Source organism: Vulpes lagopus, chromosome 11 (assembly GCF_018345385.1).
Source record: "Vulpes lagopus strain Blue_001 chromosome 11, ASM1834538v1, whole genome shotgun sequence".
NCBI classification, from domain to species: Eukaryota; Metazoa; Chordata; class Mammalia; order Carnivora; family Canidae; genus Vulpes; species Vulpes lagopus.
Window position 1 is genome coordinate 75,939,539 of NC_054834.1, and position 14,485 is coordinate 75,954,023.

Here is a 14,485-nt window from a genome sequence, read left to right on the forward strand (position 1 = left end):
CCTCTGGTGTTACCACCAGTGGTCACTGCACCCACCAGCAGGTTCAAGCTGGCCTCCAGCTACCTGCCCACCCTGTACTCCTTCCCCTGGCTGCCCTGTCTCTGCTCTGTGCTCCTGGCCCTAGTCTACCTAGTTGAGTGAACTGGGAGAGGAGGAGGCCTGGAGCTGACTTCACCCCCACCATGTTTCTTGGCTCTGTCCCTGCAAAGCCCAGGATCCAGCCTTACCTGGGGCCAGATGTGAGGGGACAGCTATGAGGACACTGGACCAGAGCAGAGGGTTGGGCTGTGGAGTGCCCCAAGAAGGTTCAGACCCTGACCATGTGGTCTGAGGCTGTGCCCTTGGTTTCTGAGCTTTGGGTCCCTCCTGGTAATTTCTACCTGGGATCTGGAGGGTCAGTCCAGGCCATTCCTGGAAGGCTGCCTGCCACCTGCCCCCCACCAGAGGCTGCTCCTGCCACCTGTAGCAGAAGGCTTTTCAAGTGACTAGAGCCTCTGCCCTGGGGTCCCAGCTCCAAGGTACTAGATGGGGAGGGCGCTGGGGGTAGCACTCGCTAGCAGGGGTCAGGCATTTGCACATAGACTGACATGGGGGTAGGGAAATGCCCATTGTAAAGCCCCCCCCCCCAACACACACACACACACACACATAACCTGTTCCTTCAGAACAAGGGACTAATCTGTTCATCCCCTACCCCATCTTGTTCCTCAGTAGCACTGCACTGAAACAGGTAGGCCTGTGGGGAAACAGGCTCAGGTTAAGAGGCAAGACTTAGAGAACCCTCACCTGCTGGGGTCATCTGCAGACCTCTTCCCCCTCCCCCAATCCCCTCTGTGTCCTTGCTGTCCCCTTTGGGCACCGAATAAACAGCAAAAGTTTTTCCGGGTTGGTCACCTGGGGCAATAAGCCAAACAGAGAGAGGGGGAGTGGAAGAAGACAGACTGCAGGTGGCTGGGGTCTGATGCTACCAGAAGGAAACATATGGAGGCCCAGCCTTATGCTTCCTAGAAGTGCCCCACCCTGCCTGGGCACAGTCCAGGGTTTCATGCCCTTCGAACCACACTTGTGATCGGTATTGACAAGCAGCAGGATAATCATTAACCACCACCAGGGGCTGGGCCAACGGCTCAAAAGGCACTGGGCCCAGGGCGTCCCTGCTTCCTCCTTGTGCCCAGAGGGCCAGCCAGGCGCCCAGGTAAGAACCTGCCCAGACAGTCAGACCCCCGCAGCCCCCCTGCCTCAGGGCTCTCCTGAGCCTGGCCACCTGCAACAGGGACCCCAGCCCTTCTGACAGGGAAAGGAAAGGGCCGAGGCAGCAGCTGGGTAACCCAAGCAAGTCCCTTCCAGCCCCGGGGCCTCCATTCCCACCTGTGAGATGAAGGAGCTGGGACTTCTGCTTGGGGGGCCACCACTGCTGCCTCCACCAAGTTTGGTGCTTGGCCTTGCCTGCTGTCTTTGGGAGGGCCTTCTGGGCTTTGGAAGGGGGGAGGTGTCACCTGCTCTGGTGTCTTCATTCACAGGCCTGTCCTCCCGGGCAAAGGACTCCTGCCCAGGGACCTCCCATCCCACCTTGACTGCATCCCAAGAGGAAGGAGGCCACTTCAGAGAAGCTGCCAGACAGAAACAGACCTCATGGCCCTGCTCTGTGACCTTGGGCAGCCTCCTTTGCCTCTCTGGGCATTTCCACTGCCAGGAGAGGAAGGCATGGCCCAAGTCTACTCTCGAAGCTCAGAATCCTAGGTCCCCTTCCTTTCCAGAAGCGTGGGTTCTCTAAAGTGTCCCCTTGGTGGGTAGGACTGGCATTGGAGCCTGTCCCTGAAGCCTCTTGAGCCAGATCCTATCTGTGGGATGGGAGGGTAGGTGAGAACACACTTTGCAGGAGAAAAGTCTGCTCCCTCAGGGGTCCTGAGCCAGCTCAGGGACCAGAAGCAGAAGTCCCTTCCACTCCCCACAGCAGGAAGGGAACCAAAGGTTGAAGGGAGAGGGTGGCTTCCCACCAGTCAAGGCCAGAGTGCAGGACAGGCCCATATTTGCATGTGAGGAAGCAGCAGCCACTCAGAGAGGTTAAGCCAAGTGCTCAAGGTCACTCAGCTCTCAGACCCCTGCTGGCTCTCAGGCCACAGAGGTGCTAAGTGTTCCTCCAGATGGCGGTTGCTGACAGCCCTGTTCTTAATACTCTGCCAGCAGGTTTATGTATCAGCATCTTTTCATGGTTCCTGTTCTCCCTCCCCCCATGGCTTTTTCTGTCCCTCTTTGCTCTATTCCTTTCCAATCCTCTCTTGTTCCACATCTGCTGCTCTCCTGGCCTCTCTGCCTCACTCTCCTACTTTCTGTGTACCCCCCTCCACAGCCTCTGTCATGTCTCCAGCTCCTCATCTGGGGCCATCCTCGGGAATCTGAGTAGTGGAGTGGGGGGTGGGGGTCCCTGCCCTGGAGGCCGACCAATGCCCTGCCATCCCTTGCTGTCCCTCTGTCCTGTGTCTGCGGCAGGAAGGGTGGGCAAAGGGCAGAGGGTGGAGGCTGTGGTGGCCCAACCTGGGGCCCAGCTCTGGTTGGGAAAGAAAGGAGGAAAGAAAGAACTTGGGGACTGAGGGTGTGGGGGTGTCAGTGGGCAAAGGCTGCCCAGGAGCTGTAAATTGGAGCCACTCCCGGCTTTATGAGCAGAGCTGGGGCTGAGCCCGGACTTCACCCATAGAAGGAGGGCTGGTGTGGGACTCTGGGTGTGGGCCCTGGATGATAAGGAGCTTCAATAAAAAGACCATGGACCTCGAGGTGTTAGGATCCAGGAAGCCCAGATGGATGGGCATGAGGTCCTCCCAGACTTCTGCCCAAGGGGAGATACCAGGCAGGCAGGGCCAGGCCTCCAGTTGGTTCCTACCCCCTGTAACAGCAACTCCATGTGGAAGTGCCCACTGGTTCCAGTGGGGCTGCTGTTATCGGGGATGGGGACCTGTACCCACGGAGGAGGAGAGGTAGCTGCCACCCAGCAGACCAGCAGGGACCTCCATGGCCACGCTCCCGGGCCCAGGATGGCAAAGGGTGGCGGGCTGTCAGCAGGCTGCTGAGATCGAGTGCACAGGGCTCTGACCTATGAATTGACAGCCAGTGCTCTCATCTCTCCTCTGGCTGCCAATTCCATAGGTCACAGGTATGTTCGCCTCAATGCCAGCCACCAGGATCTGCGGGGGAAGGGACGGGGCTGGGGTGTCCAGAGGGCAGTGAAGACTTGCTACCCCAGTGCAGCGCTCAGGCCCAACTCCCTCCTGTTTCATTCCTACCTTTCCTCCTGTGAGCCTGCACTGCTTTAGGTCCCCACCTAGACAGACTGTGTGTGACATGCCTCTGTGCTTTACCCAACCTGTTCCCTCTGCTTGGAACACCCTTCTAGCTTTTTTTTGCCAGGTTCACCCTTACTAACTGTTCCAAGATCTGCCCAAGCATTTGCTGCCTCCAGGAAGCCTTCCTGAAGCCCACTTGATCCCTACTGCCCACCTGGGCACTCCCAGCACCCGGGGCTTCCGCAGAGGACTGAACTCCCCCGGTGTTTCCACCCTCCCCACCACCTGTGAGGTCAGCTTCCAGCCCAGGCTGAGCCCAGGTGCGTGCTCAATAAATGTCTGAACAGATCCTAAGCCTTCATCTTGTACCCCGGAAGCACCACCAATGTCCTGTGTGGCCAAGAGGGGGCCAAGGGCCCTGGGCCCCAGTCTGTGTCCTGCCCCCACCCCCGGACAGGGACCCAGAGCTGCCTCCCGTCCACTTATCCCCTTTCTCTTCCTTCTCTCCTCCCACTCTCCTCTCTCTCTCTCTCTCTCTCTCTCTCTTTCTCTCTCGCCAGTCCCCAACCCTGCAGGCTCCCCCAGCCCAGCTAGCAGTTGTGGTGGTAGCAGAGAAGGCACCTTAGGGGACAGGACTCCGACCTAGCCCCCGCTCCAGCTTCCCACACAGCCTCACCCCTGCCTGGCTTTAATATGATGCAGCTCTGGAGACATCCTCATTGGAATAAGAAGGCTTCTGCTGCTAAAAGATAAACTTTTCAAACCTGGAAACACAGACCTAAGAATAAAGTTCGAATTGCTTAATAACAGGATCCGGTTCTTGTGTCCTCTCTGTGCACTGGGCACTTGCACACATTGGTCACGTGGAATTAACTTGACAACCTTGCAAAGCAACTGTCATGAGCCTGTGCAGGAGATGAAGACAGACTCAGGGGGTGAGCATCTTGCTAAAGTCACAAAGTCATTGAACCTTCCCTCTCCATGGGCTATGCTGCTGACAAGCCTCTGGCCACCCTCTCTGGCTCTTGGTGACGCTGTCACTTAACCCAGTGTGGCTGCTTTGCTCATGCTGCCCCATCGGCTCCGGATCCCTGGGCCCCCGTCCCTATGGAGGCCCAGCTCAGATGTCCCTCTCATAACTGCTGGAGCCCACACCTTGGGCTCTGTGAGCCTCTCCCACCACCCCCTTATCTTATTTCTGCGGGGTTGAGAGCTCTGTTGCACTTATCTTATCCTTGTGCTGGTCTGAGACTCCTTGAGGGCAAAAGTCCACTATTCACTCATCCTGCCTGAGCCCCCCCACCCCTGCCACCGCCCCTGCATGGTAGGTGTTCAAGATACACCAGCCAAATGGCAAGGAGTTGAACTCTGACCCTCTTAGGGGTTGTCAGGCCCCAGGCCCAGAGTACAGGCTTAGGCTGGAAGGTGGTGGCAGGCAGCCACCCCTGCCTTGGGGGTCCACCTCCATCAGCCTCCGCAGAGCCTCTGCCAGCCCCAGCTCCAGCAGATCAGATCCCAGCTCCCAAGCAAGGCAGACCCAGCTGCCTCTGACTGGCTCCTTTCTCTTCACTGACTGGTGGCCGTTTTTGGACAGGCCCTGGGCCTGTGCATGTCTTGCCTAGCCTAGGTCCTGCTCCCTTTCTCCTGAGCCCTCCGGGACAGGAGGGCTCCATCCTCTCCCTTGCCGGCTCCCAGGATGTTCTGTGACCTATCTCTTTTTTTTTTTTTTTTAAGATTTTTTTTTAAAGATTTTATTTATTTATTCATGAGAGACAGAGAGAGAGAGAGAGAGAGAGAGAGAGAGAGAGAGAGAGGCAGAAACACAGGCAGAGGAAGAAGCAGGCCCCCTGCGGGGAGCCCAACATGGGACTCCATCTCGATCTCCGGTCTCCAGGATCAGGCCCTGGGCTGCAGGCGGTGCTAAACCGCTGCGCCACCGGGCTACCCTCTGTGACCTGCCACCGATGCCTAGCTATTTCCTGCCCAGCTCTGAACACCCCCCCCCCAACACCCCGCCGCTGCCTTTTTGTTTCCTGTGGCCTCAGACTGGCACAGAGTAGCGTCTTAATAAATGCATGCTTAAGGGCTGACCCACGGGGGGCGAGGGGAGGGGGCAGGCGGGAGGCCCGCAGTAATTGCCGCCCGTGGGCTCCATCTCCAGCACCACACATTTGTGAAACAATAGGATGCCCAGCAGGCATCCTGAGAGTATATGCAAATCCACTGTTCAACAGCAGAGAAAGGCTAGGGGATGGAAGGGTCAGAGTACCGGCTTTGAGGGGGGAAGTCTCCCTTAGAGGGGAGTCTGAACTTAGCGTTTGCTGAGGTGAATAACGGGGAAAAAGCGCAGAAAGGAGATGGGGCTGGGGGCTGCGGGCAGGGGTGGGGGGCCTGGGGGCCTGCTCTTCTGCGAGCCTCACTCCCTGCGGCCACCACCAGGGGGCGCACTGGGCCGCATCCCTGCCTCCCAAACTGAGTGGGGCGCGTCCTCCCCATCCTCCTCCCCAGCCCTTCCGGGAGCAGGCCCCAGGCTGGTGAGGCTCTGTCTCTGTCTGTCTGTCTGTCTGTCTCTCTGTGTGTCTCTCATGAATAAATAAATAAAATCTAAAAAAAATTATAAAGTAAATTATAAAGTAAGAAAGAAAATCTCTGGGGGCGCCCTGGTGGGGCAGTCAATTAGGCATCGGACTCTTGATTTCAGCTCAGGTTAGGATCTGGGGGTCCTGGGACCAAGGGAGGTTGGGGGACTCCTTGCTCAGCATGGAATTTGCTTAAAATTCTTTTTCTCCCTCTTCCTCTGCCCCAACCCCCCTGTGCACTCTTGCTCATTCTCTCTGAATAAATAAATAAATCTTGGGGCACCTGGGTGGCTCAGTGGTTGAGTGTCTGCCTTTGGTTCAGGTCATGATCCCAGTGTCCTGGGATCTGGTCCTGCATCTGGCTCCTCCTCGCAGGGAGCCTGCTTCTCCCTCTGCCTGTGTCTTTCTGCCTCTCTCACTCTGCATCTCTTATGAATAAATTAGAGGCAGAGACACAGGCAGAGGGAGAAGCAGGCTCCATGCAGGGAGCCCGACGTGGGGCTCGATCCCAGGACTCCAGGATCATGCCCTGAGCTAAAGGCAGACACTCAATGGCTGAGCCACCCAGGGGTCCCTCAATCAATCTTTCTTTTTTTTTTTTTTTTTAACATTTTATTTATTTATTCATGAGAGACACAGAGAGAGAGACGGAGACACAGGCAGAGGGAGAAGCAGGCTCCATGCAGGGAGCCTGATGTGCAGGACCAGGCATTCCAGGATCATGCCCTGGGCCGAAAACAGGGGCCAAACCACTGAGCCACCCAGTGTGTCCCTCAATCAATCTTGAACAAAGAAAATCTCCGTGCTGCAGGGCCCCCTCACATGGTCTTTCCAGGGGACCTCTTCCCAGGTCAGCTCAATGGTGCTCTTAATGATAATCATTTCATCGCCCTTCACTGCAGTTCACCACCCGTGTACACAGCCTAAAACAATATGTGTTCATTTTGCCTGCATTTGTTGTTGCTGTCGTTGTGTGTTTTTTTTTTTTTTTAATTTTTTTTTAATTTTATTTATTTATGATAGGCACACAGTGAGAGAGAGAGAAGCAGAGACATAGGCAGAGGGAGAAGCAGGCTCCATGCACCGGGAGCCCGACGTGGGATTCGATCCCGGGTCTCCAGGATTGCGCCCCGGGCCAAAGGCAGGCGCCAAACCGCTGCGCCACCCAGGGATCCCGTGTCGTTGTGTGTTTATCAGACAAGTGGAACCCTGCCCCTGGGTCCAGCTGTCTGCATAAGGTGGCTGGAGCCATCGTTGGTTCCCATTCATTCACTGCTGTGCGGCATTCCATTGCATGAAAACCGTTGGTTCCTCCATCGTTTTACTATAAATGGACTTTGGCACCGCTGGATGGTGCACGGGACAGCAAATAACACGGGACCAGGCTGTAGGGTGCCTGAAAGGAGGAGCACCTAGTCACAGGCCTTTTGTTGTTGACAGTCCTGAAATCTTCAGAAAAGTTGCAAGAAAAGTAAGAGGAACACCCGCATACCCTTCACCTGGATTCACCAATAGTTAACATTCTGCAACATTTACTTTCTCTTTCTCTTTCTCACACAGCTCAGGAATTTCTTCTGAACCATTTGAGAGAAGGTTACATGGGTTATGACCCTTCACCCTTAAATATTTCAACATGTATCCCTCCCCAAAATGACATCTCTTACACAACCACGATACAGTTACCAAATTTAGGTCTGGCAACAGTGAAGCAATTCTGTGATTAAACTGAACGTGCTACCCACTTAAAAAAATTAAGATTTTATTTATTTCTTTGAGAGAAAGAATGAGTGCAACACTTGAGAGCAGGGGGAGGAGCAGAAGGAGAGGGAAAGAGAGAATCTCAATTGGACTCTGTGCCCAGCCTGGAGCCTGACGTGGGACTTGATCCCATGACCCTGAGATCATAACCTGAGTCAAAAATCAAGAGTCAGATGCTTAACCGACTGAGCCACCCAGGTGTACCTGCCATCCACTTTCAAATGTCACCAGCTGTCCCAATAAAGGAGGTCACACTTCACATGTGGTCGCCAGGTCCCTTCAGGCTTCTTAAGTCTGAAACTGTGCTCAACCTTGCTACGTTTTTCATGATCTTGACATTTTTGAAAAAAGAAAAAAAAAGATCTTGACATTTTCCAAGAGTACAGGACAGTTGTTTTGTACTGTGTCCCTTAGCTTATTCCCTCCTCCCCCCAATTAAGAAAATCAAATATGTCCATTATATCAAATTTGGGCAAGAGATAAAAATAAACAAAAATTGCCCCAGGTTCTATGATGCAAGCATAGCTCTGTAGACATTGCCTGTAAGCACTCAAGTTAGCTGACTTTGTCATTCTATGCACTCTGTACGTTAACTCATTTAAGCTGAGAGGTAGGTGCTTTCCTTAGAGCTTGCCCCAGAGACCTTAAGTCTTGCTGAAGATCACATGGTTGGTAGGACTCGAGTCTGCCCTTGTACTTGGCCCTTATGGTGCATTGCCTCTTGACAGTGGCTGGGTGTGAGTGGATGAGTCTCAAACTTCTATCAACTTTTGGAGCTGGATAATTCTCTGTTGGGGGCCGTCCTGTGCATTGTGGAATGGTAAGCAGAATCCCTGACTCTGGCCTGCTACATGCCACCAATGCTCCCCAAGTTGTAACCACCAAGAATGTCTCCAGATGCTGCCAGATGTTTCCTGCGGAGCAAAACTGCCTCTGGTTAAGAATTTCGCGTGTGGGGCGCCTGGGCTCAGTCGGTTAAGCATCTGCCTTCAGCTCAGGTCATGATCCCTGGGTCCTAGGATCGAGCCCCACATCGGGCTCCCTTCTTAGTGGGGAGCCTGCTTCTCCCTCTGCCCCTATACCCTCATACCCTCATTAGTTTCTCTCTCTAAGTAAAATTAAAAAAAAAGAAGAACCTCGTGTGTGTGTGTGTGTGTGTGTGTGTGTGTGTGTGTGTCAAGCCAAGCCACACTGTGTTCAGTTCAGTCTTACAATCTGCTTTTTCAGTTATTGATTCCACCATCACTTTAGTTTTCCTTCCTTTTCTTCTCATCAACAGTTCAATGGCCACCAGATCCAGGTGCTTCCCATCAAATAAATCATCAATTGACCAAAAGACACATCCATTGCCACAATAGTCTTTCATGGCTGTGCAAAAAATTACCACAAACTTATTGGCTTTAAACAACCTGCTCATGGTTCTGCAGGTCTGAAGTCCAGAGTCTCAGATGCTGAAATCTGGTGTTAGCATGGCTGAGTTCTGAGCTGGAGGTTCAGGGGTGGAGGGAGTCTCCCTCTACCCTTATTCTTGTCCCTTGGCAGGGACTGGGCTTCCTTGCTGGTTGTCAACTCTGGGTTCCTAGAGCCCACCACATTCCTTCCATGGGACCTCCTCCATCTTTAAGCCAATAATGGCATGTCAAATTCTCCTTGTGCTTTGAATTTCTGACTTCCTTCCTCTGCCACCAACTGCAGAAATCTCTGCTTTTCAAGAGCTTATTTGATTACATCAGATCATTGGGAGAATCTCCTATTGAAAGTCAACTATGGGGGGCACCTGGGTGGCTCAGTCAGTTAAGCATCTGCTTTTGGCTCAGGTCATGATCCCAGGATCCTGGGATCAAGCCCCATGTTGGGGTGGGGGGGTGTCCCTGCTCAGCAGGGAGCCTGCTTCTCCCTCTCCCTCTGCCCCTCCCCCCTTCTCTCAAATAAATAAAAAATATATATTTTAAAGGTTTTATTTATTTATTCATGATAGACACAGAGAGAGAGGCAGAGACACAGGCAGAGGAAGAAGCAGGCTCCATGCAGGGGAGCCCAATGTGGGACTCGATCCCAGGTCTCCAGGATCACACCCTGGGCCAAAGGCAGGCACTCAACCGCTGAGCCACCCAGGGATCCCCTAAAATCTTTAAAATAAATACACAAACAAATAAAGTCAACTGTGCCATTGAACATGACCTATCCCAGAGTAAACCCATCGTAGTCACGATCGTAGGCTCTATTCCAGGTATGTGCACCAGAGTGGGGAATCCTGCATACAGCTGAGAATTCTGTCCACCATGAGGACTAAATGGTGATAGGGGTGTTTCAGGGCAAGCTCTTAGAACCAAGGAGCCAGAGGCCAGGCTAGCTGAGCAGGAAGTGGAGACTCAATGCCAGCTCTCAGGAGGGTCCTGCTGCATATCCCTGCCCTTGGAGAAATCCTAACATGTATTTCTGGGAGCAAGCATGGAGCTTGGGCAGACCTGGGTCCTCTCATCTCCCCAGCTGCCAGTCCCTTTTCAGATGACTCATTTTCACTGCCTGTACTTAGGACAGAATGAAGACACAGGGCAGGGAATGTTCCAGCTGGGCTGGAAGGGAAGTGAGAGGCTGACTCTTGGCAGAGTAGGTTGCCTGGGGCAGCTGCATGGACCCCCCCAGCTCAGTGGGACTTTTGCAGAGACTGATGTGGGGAAAGGAGGGAGCTGTAGGCCAGTGGAGGGGCCTGGTGGGTGGCGTTGGGCACAGTGTTTGACCCCCACACTGAGGTATGGGTGTGAGGGGCTGGGCCAGAAGCCAGAGGAGCCAGGCTTGTGCCCCGGTAGCCAAGTGTGACACACTGTTGAGCACAGAATTGCTCCCCAGCCCCCAGCCTGTGAGGCCCACAGAGTGGCCCAGGGTAGCCCCCAGCCACAGGGGAACAGGAGCTCAAGACTATGATGAGAGAGAGTCAGCTGGAGCAGAAATGCCTGCCTGGAGGGGACGTGAGGAGGGCAGCGGCCTGCACTCCTACAGTGACCAGTGGTCACTCAGCAGCCACCTCGGAGCCCCTATGTGTACTCTCCAGCTGCTGAGGCCAGACCTCCCAAATCTCGTCTTGTCTCAAACTTTGCCACGAGCCCTGGGAGCCTGTTGACTGGCGAATAGATCCACATCCTGTGTCCCCCGCTGATCTCAGCATCTTCCTGCCATTTGTCCTCCCACACCCTCCATTTCCACCAGTACAGAATAAGGAGACCCCAAGACCCTGCCATAGGACCCCTGACAGTATCACGCAGAGGGCAGAATTCTCACGTGCCAAATAATAAATGACCATTGGGTCCCCAGACCCGATGTGTCCACCACAGCAAAGACCTGGAGGGCAGCACAGGGTTGGTGCCTGAGCGCCCCAGGGAGCTGAGGGTAAACACTGCATCCTGAGCTCAGCTGCAGCTCCTGCCTCGGCAGCCCCTGCAAGACGGGGCGCTGGGAAGCCCTCAGTGGGTAGAGTTTCTACCACAAGTACTCAGGGGCTTCTGTGGCTCAGATCTGCAAAGCACTTTCAGGTTCTGTACACACAGCACCCTGGTCAATATGCAGGCTGGGCTCCCAGGCTGCTGAGCTAACGGGTAGAGTTCACCCCAGCCCGCACCTGCGAAGGAGGTGCTGGAAACCCCTCCTTCTGAGTGGCCACTGGCCCGACCTTGCAACTTCAGGATTTGAGCGTGAAGAGGGCAACGTTAAGATTCCAAAGGCTCAGCTTCTTATTCAGCCTGAGTGACTCCAAGCAAGGCACTCACCATCCCTGTGCCTTGGGCTCTTCTCATTGAGAGTTGAAAGCAGAGATCCTGAAGAGCCCCGACTCTGTCACCTCCAAGCTGGGCCTATCCTTGCTCCTGGACAGCTTCTGAGGCCCCTGAAACACAGCAACTGTCGCCAGGACCCTCCCCCGTGGCCATGTGCCTTTTAAGGAGAGAGGCTTCTTTGGGGTGCCAAGGATCCCCTTGTGGCTGGTGCTGGAGACCCCAGGCTGCTGAGGAACAGACGTTCCCCTTTCTTTACTTTGATAAAACTCATCTGTTGGCCAAATTTATTCCTCTTGACTGCAAGAAAAGCTGCATCTGCACAGACTTTCTCCATAGTCTCATCCCAGGGACAAACCTATGGGTTTTTGGTTTTTCCCAGCCTGACTCTTCTGCCATATTTGAACACAAGTTATTTTCTTCTTCTTTTAAATTCTATTTATTTATTCATTAAAGACAGAGAGAGGTAGAGACATAGGCAGAGGGAGAAGCAGGCTCCATGCAGGGAGCCCAATGCGGGACTTGATCCTGGGACTCCAGGATCACGCCCTGGGCCAAAGGCAGGCACTAAACTGCTGAGCCACCCAGGGTCCCCCCCCCTCTCTTTTTAAAGTTGTTTTTAGGGGCCTTGTACATAGACCCTTCTCTAAACCAGGCCATTATGGGACTGAGCAGACCGCCTTGAGAGAAAGGAGGTGACCCTTTTCTGCTGAGAGCAATCTCTGCAGAGACCTAGTGGCACAAGGCCAGGTTGCGCAGTGTGCGTTTCTGAATCTGAAAGAAGGAAACACTGGGAGTGGGGCATGGTTATCATTTCCACAATAAAGGAAAACATTTGAACTCTTAATCTTTTGTCAGGGCCCTGGGCAAAGACAGTGAAACAGAGAAACCAAAAGTGAAATGCTTCATTCATGTTTTACAAAACTCCCACTAAAAACAATCTACTCTGCTCCAAAAACAAGAAGAAAATTAGGACACTTTTACAATCTGGGAATTACTAGATAAGGAAGCTCCCCAGGACCTGAGTGCCAACTCCGTGAAATTGGGAAAACTAATTTCTGTCCCCTTGAGCCTCATGAGAGAAAGAGAGATCCCTTCTTTCAGTCCTTTGTGCTCCTTGGAGAAAGTCAAGTGGCCATATAGAAGAAACAGTGGCTGAAGTTTCATGTATAAATAACCCAGGAACATTTTGTTTTCAATTTTATTGGGCTGGCTATTCCCAGCACAGAGGACTCTGGGGAGATGTGAAGACCACGGCGGGTCAATGTGAATGCTGCCGAGAGGGAGCTCCCTGAAGCCTCATTCAGGCCATTGAACAACCACCTCTTTCAGGATCCTCAGCCCCAAGCCCTTCCCTGGAACAGCAGAAACTGCATCTCCGGGGTGGACCCCTCAAAGTGTCACAGAGGAGGCAAGTTCTTTGGCTTCTAAGGCTGGCCCAGGAAGTCTGGACTGGGGCCCACCCAAGGCTCCTGATCATCAGCTGGCACACAGCCTCTGGTGACAGCCCTGCCTAGGAGTCTCAATATGTTCTTTTGAGGAGTCCACCAAGAAAAGTCTTGTGGCTTCTGGTATACTGGTATTGATGAAAAGAATGCTAAGGAAATCCCAAATAAAAGCAGTAAGTTGGAGACTTACAAGAGTGCCAGCTGGCCGGGCTCTCCAATGATCAGGGAGGCAGAGGGAAGAGGGGAAGGCAACTGACTTAACATTTCTTCAGAAAGAACTGAGCCTCATCCTACATGAAGTGGCAATCAAAACCTCCCATTTTGCCCTCTCTGGCTCCCACTTGACCCAGCTCCCCAAGTAACTCTACTTGTTCTCAGATTTGAGTTCCCGCCTCCATCGTCTTAGACTGCCAGCCTGCTCTCTTTTCAAGTATAGGCATCTGGCCCTCTGGGCTCTCACATTTCCCAGAAGCCAGAGGTTTGGACACCAGGCCTTCAAGTTCTTAAGTGCAGTTTAGATCTAACTCCGAGGCTCCCCGCCCCCTCCTACACTTTGGTGTCCTGATACTGGTTGCATAACAATCACAGTCCCCAAAGCTCTGACATCACCCACTGAAGATTCTCACCAGCCTGGACAGCCAAGGGGGTCTAAGTGTGGCTGGGAATGATGGCGGGGGAATGAGCCTAATGGAACAGCCAGGACCTGGTAAGGGGGGGGGGGGGTCACAGGTCAGCATAAAGGTTAACTAGTAGTGACCCTGAGAGGAAAGCAGAAGTATTTGGGTTTTTTAATTTCCCCTAAGTTCCCACAAGATTTCATTGTTGCCCCACATTCCCCGTCCTCCCCCCACGGGGAATTTCCGATTTCACTTCCTCAAGACTCAAGCGGCCAGAGGGCCTCCACTTCCTTGTGCCCCTACCCACCCTCCCACAGATGCAGCCTCCTCCGAGAAGCCGTCTTTTCTTCCCATGTGTCAGCGGTCACGTGTCTTCACTGCCGCGTCCACCTCGCAATCCCCGGCACCCGCCCGAGGGGGTCCGGCCTCTGGCTGCACTGCCAGATTTCCCCGGGGGCCGCCTACTCCCGCCCCGTTCGTTCCCCAGTCACCACCCGGCCTGGGATGCTCCACTCCCTCGGCCTCCTCTCTCCACTACGTCGTTCCTATCTCTCCCTCTCCCGAAGCAGGTAAAGCAGAGGGGCAGGAAGGAGGATCGGGAGGTTGGGGAGAGCAGTTGGCCGGGGGCGGGGGGGGGCGAGGCCCCCGGGGTTCTGAGCCGGCGGGGGAAGGGCGACCGTTCGCAGGGCGACCGCGGCTGGGGCGCGCAGCCGGGAGCCGTCTCGAGGGCTCTGAAGGCACGTAGGCTCCGGGACCGCTTCGCGCGGGAGCCTCGCTTCCCGCCTTCCCAACCGCAGCACCTCCGCGAGCCGCCCCAGCCGAGGAGGGACCAAAACAGGTGCGGTTGCCACGGCACCCGGGCCGGGGGCGGGACGCGGAGCAAGCGGCGCTCGCGATATTTGGAGCCGGCCAATGGCAGGCGGGGGAGGGAAGGACGTGGCACGGGGTTCGCGGGGGAGGCTGCTTCCTCCGCGGCCCTCCCGCGCGCGCCCGAACGCGAGCCCGGCCCTATAAAGGCCGCCCGGCGGGGCGCGCGCT

General features: G+C 54.4%; 1 long non-coding RNA gene across 1 annotated transcript; it reads left to right on the forward strand.

The window, feature by feature from the left end:
* Positions 1–1,157: 1,157 nt before the first annotated feature.
* Positions 1,158–4,090, forward strand: LOC121501452. Its single transcript, XR_005990610.1, has 2 exons — positions 1,158–1,195; positions 1,521–4,090. It is a non-coding gene; the product is annotated as an uncharacterized LOC121501452 (long non-coding RNA).
* Positions 4,091–14,485: the final 10,395 nt, after the last annotated feature.